Below are 12100 nucleotides of genomic sequence, written 5' to 3'. Positions count from 1 at the left end.
TAAGCTTTGAAGTCTTCATGTGAAAACTAAAAAATTTTGAAATAATGCTGTTTTTGCAGATGTAATGATTTCAAAGATAAGCAGTGTCAGCTTCAGGTATGAATCAGTCTTTGATGACACATGTACTAAATTCTGCCAGTGTCACACTGAAAAGTAATGTCAGAACATGTAAGGATGCTCTCATATGGCACACACAGTAGAGAAGAGGTGTTAAATTTGATTATGCAAGCAAAATTTGAGTTTTTCCAGCTCACGAGTGCTTTTTTTGGCAATGATAGTAGTTTTATTTTAGCTTCATGAGTTCCATGTAAACCAGTGCTGGAGTTAATGAGAGGCAGTATGTTCTGAACTGCATAATGCCATCTATTTTTACTGTATAACTTTGGAGCACTAATGCCCTTTCAACAGTTTATAGATTTTGCTTTGGCTGCATGTTTATAGCTCAGTCTTTCACATGTTTGAATTCAACCTCTACAAAGTCTATCTATATACAGAGTTTTGCTAGTATGTAAGTATGTAAGCTCATGTAGATAGGTGTAACACATGGTTTAATCAACTTCCTCAAATAAACTATAAATGGAACTCTGCTTACTTGTTTGTGTAGAATAGATGTGAATGGCATCTGTGCACCTATGCTAAAAACAGACATATGAAGAGAGAGGCCATAGAAGATTTTCTCAAAAAATATGTTTTTGCATCCTGCTGTCTGTGTTTCTCTATATTGGGAGTGCATGAATGTGGTAATGGTTTTTTGTTTTGGTTTTTTCTTAATAGCTAGGTAACTCATTTATCTATTTCCACAGCATTTTGACTTCTAGGAACCATAATTGGTGTTCCATTAGGTGCAGTGCTAGCTTCACTTCAAATAAATATAGAAAACTCTCCCAGTATGCATCATTAATGACTGCATAGCACACACAAAATCATCCCCCATGAAAGGAAAACAGATGGCTTCTTTGTATTTTTAATATTGCACAGACTAAAATCTTGCAATTTCTTTTATTCAAGAAAAGCTTTTGTGTCCTCTGCAGTAAGATATATTTTAGTCTTTATGGCCTCACAACTTATGAGATAAATAATTACTGGATTTCCATTTATGACTGCAGGCGCAAATATTCTCTAGGTACAGATGGGACTGGAGTGTGTTTATGAAACTTATAGATCATCTTTAATCAGTGGGTTCCTGAAGTGACCTTCAGAGACATAAATAGCTACCATCAGGTGTCCGAGTCTGAACCTAGATTTCTATGAAGAAAACAGAGTAGTTAAGGAATGTCTAGAGGGTAAAAAGAAAAGAGGAAAGTCACTAAGTTAAATTGTTCTTTGAGAGGAAGTCTACCTCTGAAGATTAGGTACAGTGCCTAGGAAAGGAATGTGAGAACTTTAACAGAGTCCCAAAATAGATGTTAGTCCCTGGTTGAAACCTCCCTTGTTCTTCCAAGGACAGTAGCACATATCAGAGGAGAGAGTATCTTAACAAGTTCTTTGGTTAGAAAATATCTTGAGTTCCAGGGGCAACCTGTGTATTTCCTCCAGCTGAGTTAGATGAGAAGTACACAAGCACACAATCAGCCACACTTTTGATCTCAGAGAAAGTGTGTTACCCGCTGACTCTATGGTTTACGTAGAAATCTATTTTTAGTAGACTTCTGGAAATTTATTTGCAGTAAGATTCTTGTGGCTCTAGATGAGGCAGAGCCAGGCTGTTTACCAGCCATTTTCCCAACCTGTGCTAAGCACTGGGATGTGAGGAAGGTGAGGTGGTCACCTTTCCAGCTATAAGTTAGTGATCTCCTCTAAGATGTTCACCTAATCTCCTCCGTGAGTCAGTGAGGGCAGAAAAGCGATTCCTTCCCCCTGACTCAGACTCTGAGACATTTTGGTGACACAGTGCACATGAACTGAGAAGGGGCACATTAGGTTTTACAAATCTTGGTTAATCTGTTGCAGTCGAGTATTTATTCTTCAGACTGTTGAAGAGCATAAAAATAATAATAAATAAATAACTTTCCTCCCTGACAATAACAGCAGTAGCATGAAAATGAAAGGTGGAGATGGCTGGTATCCACCATTGCAAAGCCCTACTCCTCAGGCAGCAGAAGATCCCTTGTGAGGGATGTCTTGTGCAGCCTCTCATTTGGGCACAGGTTTTGCTTGAAATTAAATTATTCTAGGGAGACAAATGACTGAAAGCACAAGTGCTCTGCATTGAGACTTGCCATTGAGACTTGCATCATCAATGGCCCAGCTTCCATTCCACCCCAACTTCAGCCTAGAATTTCCTTTGATGTCATTGTGAATGAGGGCATCAAATGCTCAATCTGACCACTCTGATCCCAAAAAAAGAATCATTGCTTTCTTTTGAACAGTGTAACAAAGGCATAACACAATTGGACAATTTTTAAAATGTTGGAAAAGGGCAAAAGGCTTTCACAGTGCTATATTTGCACTGGACAATTTTTTTGTTCTGTAATTTTTCAAATTCAGGTGAAGAAGAAGCTCAGACCATCTGTACTTTAGGGATAACCTGGACAGCAGATGTTTCTCTTACATCATGAACATTTTGTTCTCCTCTGTGATTTGTCATCTGTTTTTTGGTATTTTTTTGTTTGCTGTTTTCATTTTTTACTACCAAATTCTTGCCCCACTAAGTCTAACTTTTCTTTGAGCTAAATCAATAATGAGTGGAATGAAGTCAGAAGGGCTGTTCTGCCATGGAGACAGTATTTTCTCAGTGAAAAAGTCTTTGGACATTGCTTCCTAATGCTGTCACACACTGCTCTGCAACCATGCAGGAACTGAGGAAGCTAGTGAATTTCTGAACCAGCAATTTTCGTATCTAGTTACAAAATGTAGCCATATGGTCATTTTTGTCTTGGTCTTAAGGGTCTGTATATATTTGCACGTTTCCTCCCGAGGGCCACCACAGATGAAGAGCGCTTTGGGGACAGAACAACAATAGTAACAGCTACACTCACTTAGCTGTGGGCGCACAGATTTGTACCATTCCCATGGTATTGTTGGGATCTTCCATTTGTTGAGATGTTTATAATTGTCAGATTATGTAAGTGCATGTGTGCAAAAGGGAAGGAGACCTACACAGAGGAAAAATTATGTTCAATGCCTTAGTAAAAAAAAAATGTGTTCACTGGAAATCACAAAAAATGCTAATTTGCCTCAATGGTATTGAATGTTTTCTTTTCCCTTTGATATAAAAATAGGTATTTAGGAGTCCAAAATTTATCAGAAAATGATTTCTGCAAAAAATCATTTTTCTTCATCATCCATTCAATCACCCTGCCGCTGGATCTGTTTCATTAGCATGACCTGTATCTGCATTGGAAGCCCACTCCAAAATCTTTCTTGAGGTCAGTATAGCCTGGCAATGCCTCCCAACACTGTGTGGATAGTCATGATGACTGCCTGTGACCAGAAGGATTACTTGTATCCAGCTTTTCTTCTCATAGCATGTCCCATTTTCCTCCTTTCTCTCTTTTAGATTTGTTTTCTCTCTAATTGCAAGTTGGAGTATTTCTGGTAAAGGTAGGAGCTTGGCAACCCTGCCACTTAAAAACAGTTTAGGCTGTTCATGAAATTGAAAATGAACGTGCCTAAAGTTCCTAAAATTCAGAGAAGGTTATTAATGTTAGGTGGTCATTTCCATCATGCTTCTCAAGCAGTGCTGTGTGCAGCTATGATCTTTATTTGCCTTTCAATCCCAAACAAAATCTCACCACTATGTTATTCCTATTCCTTACATTTGCTTACAAAACGCCTTGGGTAACGCCTGATGGCTCTTCTCAGATACATAATTGAAGGAATGGAACCTCTGAGGAAAAAAGCCCTTAACCATGCTTAACTTTTTGAATTAGATGCTTAGGAGTCTTTGACCCTAAGGATGATCTCAGATACATCCCAAACAAGATAAATATTCAGGAAGGCCCTTGAAAATGTCAGTTTTTTCTCCAGCCTTCTTGAATTTCTCTCCTAGCTTAGAGTATTTTGTGTCACATTTCATGCAAGTTGTAATCTCCAAGGGGAGAAAAGCACTTAAGCATGTTGTCAGGCTCTTACTTCAGGCTCTCAGCAATTTTCTCCTTCCTCTGAACACTTGTGTATATGAATGAGACTTATAGATATTGTCTGACTAAGCAAATCAAATCACCAGCTATCTCACAGAAACTCCAGAGGTAGCTTTGCATCCCTGCTCTTCAAAATGTCAGGATGTCTTTTAAATATTATTGAAAGTCTGTTAGAAATGCCATCCAAGGTGTTGTAGCTTGAAAACAAACACATGAATCTAGGGAAACAATTTTGACAACTTTGTCCTAATTTTCTACAGTTTAGTAATAAGACCTCAGAAGGGTACATATATAAATTTGTGAAATAATAGATATACAATTATATTTTTACTTTATGTACTTGGTATACAAGTACATAAAAGTACATATATATATATATAGCATATATGTAACATAATAGCACATATGTTGTTAGAATACACTACTTCTGTAAGAAGGGACTTACAACAATAATTTATTCCAACTGCCTGACCACTTGAGGGTTGACCAAAAGCTAAAGCACATTAGTTATGTCCAGAGAAATGCTGTGAGGAACAAAATCAAAAGCCTTACTAAAATCCAAAAAACTGCATTCATTGCCTTTCCTTCTTCCACAAGACAGGTGACCTTATCAAAGAAGGATATCATATTAATTAAAGAGGATTTGTGCTTTGTGAACCCATTTAGGCTGTGCCAGAGTTCCTAAAGCTCTGTAAATCTAGGAACCCTGAGAAATCTGGAAACTCTAAAGGAAAAATCTGTGTGTGAACAAGAATATATTAAATCCATCCTAAATCACATTTAGAAAAATAACAGCAAGTTGTTATGTCTTAAGATAGCTGTACCTGAAGTAAAATATCATTTGGTGGGTAGCCCACAGAGAAGCAAATTATTGGGGAAAATTATTAATAGAAGAATAAATTTTCTGAAACATTGATAGATGGCATACAAATGGGTGGTTTGCCAAATTAATGAAAACAGGAAACATCTGTGGGAAAACCTGTTAACTTTGTATACAGGTCACATAAATTAATCACACAAGGAATCATCAAATTTGACACAAGTAATGTCTTACGTTATGTGTATCAGACTCCATCACACAGAGATGAGTTGTGCCAAAACTGCTTTTCATCCAAGCTGGGTGTGCAGAATTGTGCATTCTGATATCCCCTACTGTGAACTACTTGGAATGTCTGTATCAGATTATTCATTTTAAAGGGAATTAAATTTCTCTTGCTGGTGTTTTGTTTGATATCCCACAAATGACAAATCTGTAATTTGCAGGTCACAGAGGGATTCCTTCTACATTACTTTCACAGTTCTTGAAGACCCTATGGAACAACATGAAGTTCTAAAGCAATATAAAGGAAGAGTTTGGATCTAATTTTCTTCTTTTCTTTTCTCACTTTCCTTTTCTTCCACGTTTTCTAGCCACCACTGAGACACAGCACATGGTTCATGAAGAAATCTCAAGCAGCCTAAGAAATGGTGAGAACAAGCTCTCAACAAGGTGAGAGTGCTTGCAATTCCCCTTGGGTGTCTCTAATTATAATGTACTGTTCATTAAAAATGGCAACAAGACTTCACTGAGCCTGCATTCTTGTGATTAATTGCAATGTTCTCCTAATCTTTTATTGTTATTTATACTTCTGCCTTCATGCAACTGATTATGCTGTACATTTGCACCATTCAGAGTAAAAGGAGTCACACAAAGGGTGAGTTTACATGATGCAACGGAGCCTTGTGGGGATATTTCTGAACTAGTGCTGACCCAGGCTGTGTGCTGGCACAGCCAAGAGATGTACGTCACTAGAAATTCTCATCTCAGAGCTATAAGTAAGCCACATCGAGCGCATAAGCTCTGCCTCAGAAGGATTTGCTACACTCTGTAAAGAGCTGTGGAATCACAGTTTTTCTGCTTCCAGTTAAGCTCATGCTGTTTCCAGTTGGTGAAAAAATTACAGGCAGCTCAGTGCAGGTGTCTCTCAGAAACACCCTTTGAGTGTTTCTCCCAGTATATGATGCCTGTATAAATATCAGATACCAGATTTCTGCTAAATCCTTAAGGCTCCTAAACATATCTTTAAAATTACCTATCTCCACTGACCAAGCATTGATGTACATTAAAGAATCTACTGAGCAAAACCCCCATAAAAGTCTCTGCAGCTCAAGAGGAAGAGAAATTTTGAGTTATCCAGGATAACTTGCCTGTAGCAGAATTGTAGCTTGATCCACCTTGAATTTACATTTGTCATTAAATTATTTCTGATTTTCCTTTGATGATTGTAGCTAAGATAGTAAGCAATTTTAGGTGCCTATTATTGGATATCCCAACCTGAGACAGACATCAATAAATTGATTTTTGGAGAAATTGCAAAGCAGCTATCTCTGAAAACGAGTTAGTCCCTCGGTACACTAGAGTGGATGGCTTGGAGAGGTGCACACTTTATTGAGTAATATACTGGCTGGATGGCTGGGCTCAGAGTGTGTTGGTAAATGGAGTCACATCCAGCTGGTGGCAGGTCACTAGTGGGGTTCCCCAGGGCTCAGTGATGGGCCCAGCCCTGTACCAATATCTTTATCTATCATCTGGATGAGGAGATCAGAGGCACCCTCAGTCTCTTTACAGATAACTCCATTTTTGGTGGGAGTGTTGATTTGCTGGAGGACAGGAAGGCTCTGTAGAGGCATCTGGACAGGCTGGACCAACAAGCCAAGGCCAATGGTGTGAGGTTCAACAAGGCAAAGTAACAGTCCTGCACCTGGGTCACACAAGCCTGTGTAAGAGTGGCTGAAAAGATTTCCAGCCAAAAGGACCTGTGAGTGCAGGTTGACAGAGTTTGAACATGAGCCAGCAGTGCCCAGGTGGCCGAGAAGGCCAATGGAGACCCGGCCTATGTCAGCAATGGTGTGGCCAGCAGGAGCAGGCAGGGATTGTCCCCCTGTACTCAGCACTGATGAGGCTGCTCCTCAAATCCTGTGTTCAGTTCTGGACTCCTCAATTCAAGAAGGACATCAAGGTGCTTGAGCATGTCCAGGGAGGGCAACGGAGTTGGTGAAGGAGCACAAGCCTTACAAGGAGCAGCTGTTTAGCCTGGAGAAAAGGAGGCTGAGGTGAGACCTTATCACTCTCTACAGCCACCTGAAAGAATCTTTTTGCAAGCTGGGGGTTGGCCTCTTCTTGAAAGTAGCAAGCAATAGGACAAAAAGGAAATGGCCTCAAGCTGGGTTAAGGGGAGGTTTAGGTAAGATATTAGGAAAAGCTTCTTCCCTGAAAGGGTCATCAGGCCTTGGAACAGACTGCCCAGGGAAGTGGTCCCGGTCCCTGGAAGTATTAAAAAATTTGTAGATGTGGTGCTTAGGGATAAGGTTTAGTGGTGGACATGGCAGAATTAGGGTAATGGTTGGACTTGATGACCTAGGAGTCTTTTACAACCTTAATAAATTTATAATTTTATGATTCTATGCATGTGCATAAAAAATTGTGGCACTGGCATGCCAGCTTAATTTTTGGGGAATTTTTTCAGAGAAGCCCAGACTTTGTGTTGTTAGAGATCTTTCTTACATCTTCCTCTTCTATTAGTTTTCTGCTTGCTACACACCTGCTCTGAAACTCTTCTGTTCCTCAGTTTCAAGCTTTTAGTTGCAATTTAATGCTATTTGCACTGCATTGTTGCCCGGAGGCCTAAGTCAACACTGGCAAGGCTCCTACTGGCATGTTATGTTAATAACCACTTGGTTTTGTTCTCAGTGAAAGCAATTTGTTCCAACAACTGGGATTCATCCTGCTTTTCTTAGTGAGTACACAAGTACACCCCAGTACAAATATTAAAGGCCTAGATCCTTAAAAATAGAAAGGTAGGAACCAGCAGCATCACTGCATCCAAGCCAGCAGCTGCAGGATCCATGGAGCAGCTGCCTGGTCCAAACTGCACACCAGACCTGACCCCACCATCACAGACCAATGCTCCTGAGGGCAAATTTACATTTGCTTACTTCTGATTGAGCATTTTGAGCATCCTAGCATCCCCCTGCCAGCTTCAAATATTCAGACTTTTTAGCAGACAGTTGTGGAAATTTTGGCCCACCCTGGCATGTAAATACTGCAGGAAAAAAATCATGCCGATAAGGACTTGCAATATACAGCATTAATTAATACACAGTAATGGGAATTAAGGTTGCAGAGAGCAGGCTTGTCTGCAATGTTGTTCTTCAGTACAAGCAAAATATGTCCCTAATATTACATGCATTTGTATTTGGCACCTCAAAGATGCATCTGTATAGTGTAAGCTTGGCATTTTGATTGCCTGGGAAATTTCAGAATAAATACCTCCAGACAACAAAAAAAATGCTACTCACATTGCTACATCACATACCTCAGGCAACAAAGAGTAGTATGTTAAAATCTATATTTTTAAAATAAGTCTGTGAAATTTTACAGTAATTTGCATTTCAAGTCTGCAATTAGATTTAAAAAAGCCCACAACTGCAGCTATGACAAGTACTCTGTTATGTGAAAAAAAATCCACATAAATAATCCTCTTGTCCTTCAGTGACAGCTCTGATGAGAAGGAATTTTAGCATAGCACTCAACAATTGCCTCTTCAAGGTTGTTTTCATGTTTGATATTGTATGAATGGTAAACCAAAAAGAATTGGCATCCAAACAAGATGTGTATTTAATTCTACAAATTGCTCTTGGTATTGCACATGACCCTTTACAGAGCATCTTCTCAGGCTTTTAGGATGAGCTGTAGAGCACCCCCAGAGCCACAGAGAGGCTTTTCCTGGCACACAGGGTGATATGGCATCCCATCAGCTCCGTCATTATTCAGAAAAAGGGGAGATGAAGGTTTCTAGGATGGCCATCCATCAGCTCCCCTGGAGCTGGGAGTACACATCCTCCCAGGAAGTGGAGCATGACACACACTGGGCAGCCAGGTGTGCAGTGCACTGCTCTGCACTTTGGCTGGTTGCTGCCATTGCCAATGGTTTCCCCTGGTGTTCATTAAGGGTGACATTTGTAAGCATTTTTTATACTTAGCTGAGTTGGCCAAAGGAGGTGCTGAGTTTGACACAGCCCTACCCTGAGCACCTGGATTCATGTATGGACAATGACTTCAGTTTTAAACCCCCAAATAATCCAGCATTTAAAGTCTCTTCCTGCCAGCATTAATGCTGATGTTGTAACAGAGGTGTTTAAGGTCTGAGCCCCAAGACCTCATGGAGGAAATGTGGCGTCTTGGAAAATATCCATTGCCTACATCAGAAGGCAAGTGGACACAGCAGGGAAAAATGAATTTCAGACACAAAAGACAAATAAAAGTAAATGATTAGCTAAGGACTGGGTAGGGGAAGAGACTGAGGATTGTTATTAGGAGAGTGTGTTGAAATGACACAAGAGAGGGCATGATAAGGAGGAATAAAAACAGTAGGAACAGTATATAATAATTTTGTCATTTATGATCCATAAAGAGGGTTATTATATTTTTTTTTCTGCAAGAGGTGAAAGACTAAGATGGTGGTCAGGGGAGAAAAGCACACAATGTGACTTAAAATAACTGAACCCATTTCAGCTTAGCGAAAGGAAGGTTGAGAAGGATGTGATTTCTCTCTAGAAATATATCAAGAGTAAATGCCAGATGGAAAAGGGCTATTTGGGCTAGAGGACAATTTTGGCAAAAGAGCAAAAGGGGGAAATCAGCCATAAATACCTTCATCCTGGAGAGCTTTCTACCCATCTGAACAGCAAGGGTGTGCAGTGTCCTCTCAACTGGTGTGACTGAGGCAACATCTGGGATTTAAAACTAGAGCCTGATCGCTACATGGAAAAGTATCAGTGACAGGACTGCCTGGTTTTGGCAAGGCAGGATGCTCATAATGCTCAGGTCTTTGGGAAGAGCCAATGAAAATGGAAATGAAGGGAGAATTTGCTGCAGCCTTTTTGTTAGCTAGCAGTTATCAATAAGACTGAGTGTACTGAAAATTTCCACAGTTGGCTTCAACCTCACCCAGCCAGTCCCCTGAAGCTCTTACCTTCATGATTTACAACCATTTTACAATGGAAAAGAATGCACATCTGTGAAGACAGTGCTTCAGAAGTTACCAACACATTTTCTTATTGCAGCTGAAGCTAATAAATATGCTTTTCAAAATACTTTGACATGCCAGCCAGTACTGAACTCCAAATCAATGGCACCTAAATAAATATTAGACAGAAATTCTTCCAAAGTTGCTAAATTATTGGCAGCATGAAGGTAGCCCCTCCTTGGAGGTTCTTCTTCATTTTGGTTGTTGTGATTTCTCTGTTCTTTGAACCTGTAGTAACTCACTCTGAGACTGCTGGACTGGTGTCAGTGGCCAGGAAGCAGCATGAGAGCCAGGCAATGTTTTTAGTTTTGTATATAAGAAAGTTTCTGGCCAAAAGTTCTTCACTTCCCAAATTAGAACTGTCCCATAAATTCATCATGCTTCAACACTGTTAGGTCTTGATAAACATTTCCTTTCCAACAAAGCATGTAGTATGTCTGATTAAGCATCAGTAATACTTTAAATATTATATCAACATTTTTATTAACAAAGAATAATTAAAATACCTATCTGTTGCAGTAGAACACCAGCCATCCTGAGATAGGGAGAGTTTTCTGACCTGCCAGATGTGCTCTGCTTCCATTTTTTTGGTGGTGGTTTGAAGGATTTTTCATTTAGTTTAGCATTTTGTTGCTAAGGGGCAAGCCTGGGTTTTGTAGACAACCATGGACAAACAAAAACTCAGCCTGGTTGTTTTTCACTTCAACATCAACAATGTAGTTGATTAAACTAAAATCACAAAAAATCCTATCCATTCTGTCTATTGCAGTTCCTGGTTTCAGTCCACTACTGTATTTTGATCTTTCCTATAGTCATCTTATAGTCTGGAAATTTTTATATTTTGATCTTCATATAGTCAATTAAGATGTAAATTTTCCAGCAGTCTGGTTAATATTAATTTCAGGTGGTATGAAAAGCCTGTTGAAACCTCTGAGAGCTTTTCTTTCAACTACAATGGGCTTTGGATCAGAACTCATAATAGCAGTAATTTGCTTGAATCTATTCTAGCTAATGAGTGATTAGCAGATGCTTTTCCCCCTCTTTACCTAACACTTGATAAACCAGAATCCATGAGGAGCTGTGTACTAAATAATGGTGTGATTTTACAACCCTCAAATTGCTTTAGAAAATAGATTTATAAATCATGCACATAAAGGCAAAGGATATTGACAAATTCTCTGCTATTAAAGAGGTGGCTTGCTGTGCTTTATGTGAGCCTCTCAACAATAATGTGTTACCTGTCATGGGGCACTGGGAAAAACTATCATGTCTTTATATATATTGGTGTCTCCTTTCTGTTTTCTTTTATTTGAGGTGATTTACATGTCTTTGGTATTTCAGCTCAAATTTCCTCTATTTTAGGATCAAATACTTATTTAAATGTTGTTAAACAATTGTTCCTTTGTGCAGAAAGAGAGTTATGCAAAGGAATTACTTGTTGTTATTCTCTAAGTCACCTTTCAATCCAAGCAACCTTTCCAAAACTGAAAGATACCGACTATCAGGATTTGTTCTACTCAACCTTTCTTGATATTTAGGCATCTGGCTTTCCAGCTCAAGTAATCAAGATGATAATTAAACCTACATCTTTGTGAATGTCAAAACTGTCATCTGCATTCAGGATGTTACAGGTCTGCAAGAAATCATGATCAAGAGAAATTTAACATCAGTGAGGTCATTAGTAAATTGTTCCAGCATTGGCTTCACCAAAAACTACCTTGTCAAAACAAAGGAGATACATGGAAGTGTGTTATATTAACTTCCCCTACAGAATACCCAATCAGTGTTGTTATAAAATAACCATATTTGTCAAATAGAACTATCAGGAGTATTTTAAATAATGCGCAGCAGTTGTTGCAGGTAATGAGTATCCTTTAGAATGTTTCACTTCTATTATCTTGCACAATGTGCAGTTGTATATGCATTTATAACACCAATTAATCACTTTCC

The sequence above is a fragment of the Molothrus aeneus genome, chromosome 2 (genome assembly GCF_037042795.1).
Source record: "Molothrus aeneus isolate 106 chromosome 2, BPBGC_Maene_1.0, whole genome shotgun sequence".
In the NCBI taxonomy this organism is placed as follows: domain Eukaryota; kingdom Metazoa; phylum Chordata; class Aves; order Passeriformes; family Icteridae; genus Molothrus; species Molothrus aeneus.
The sequence above is the reverse complement of the archived record's forward strand: the minus strand, read 5'-3'. Positions refer to the sequence as shown.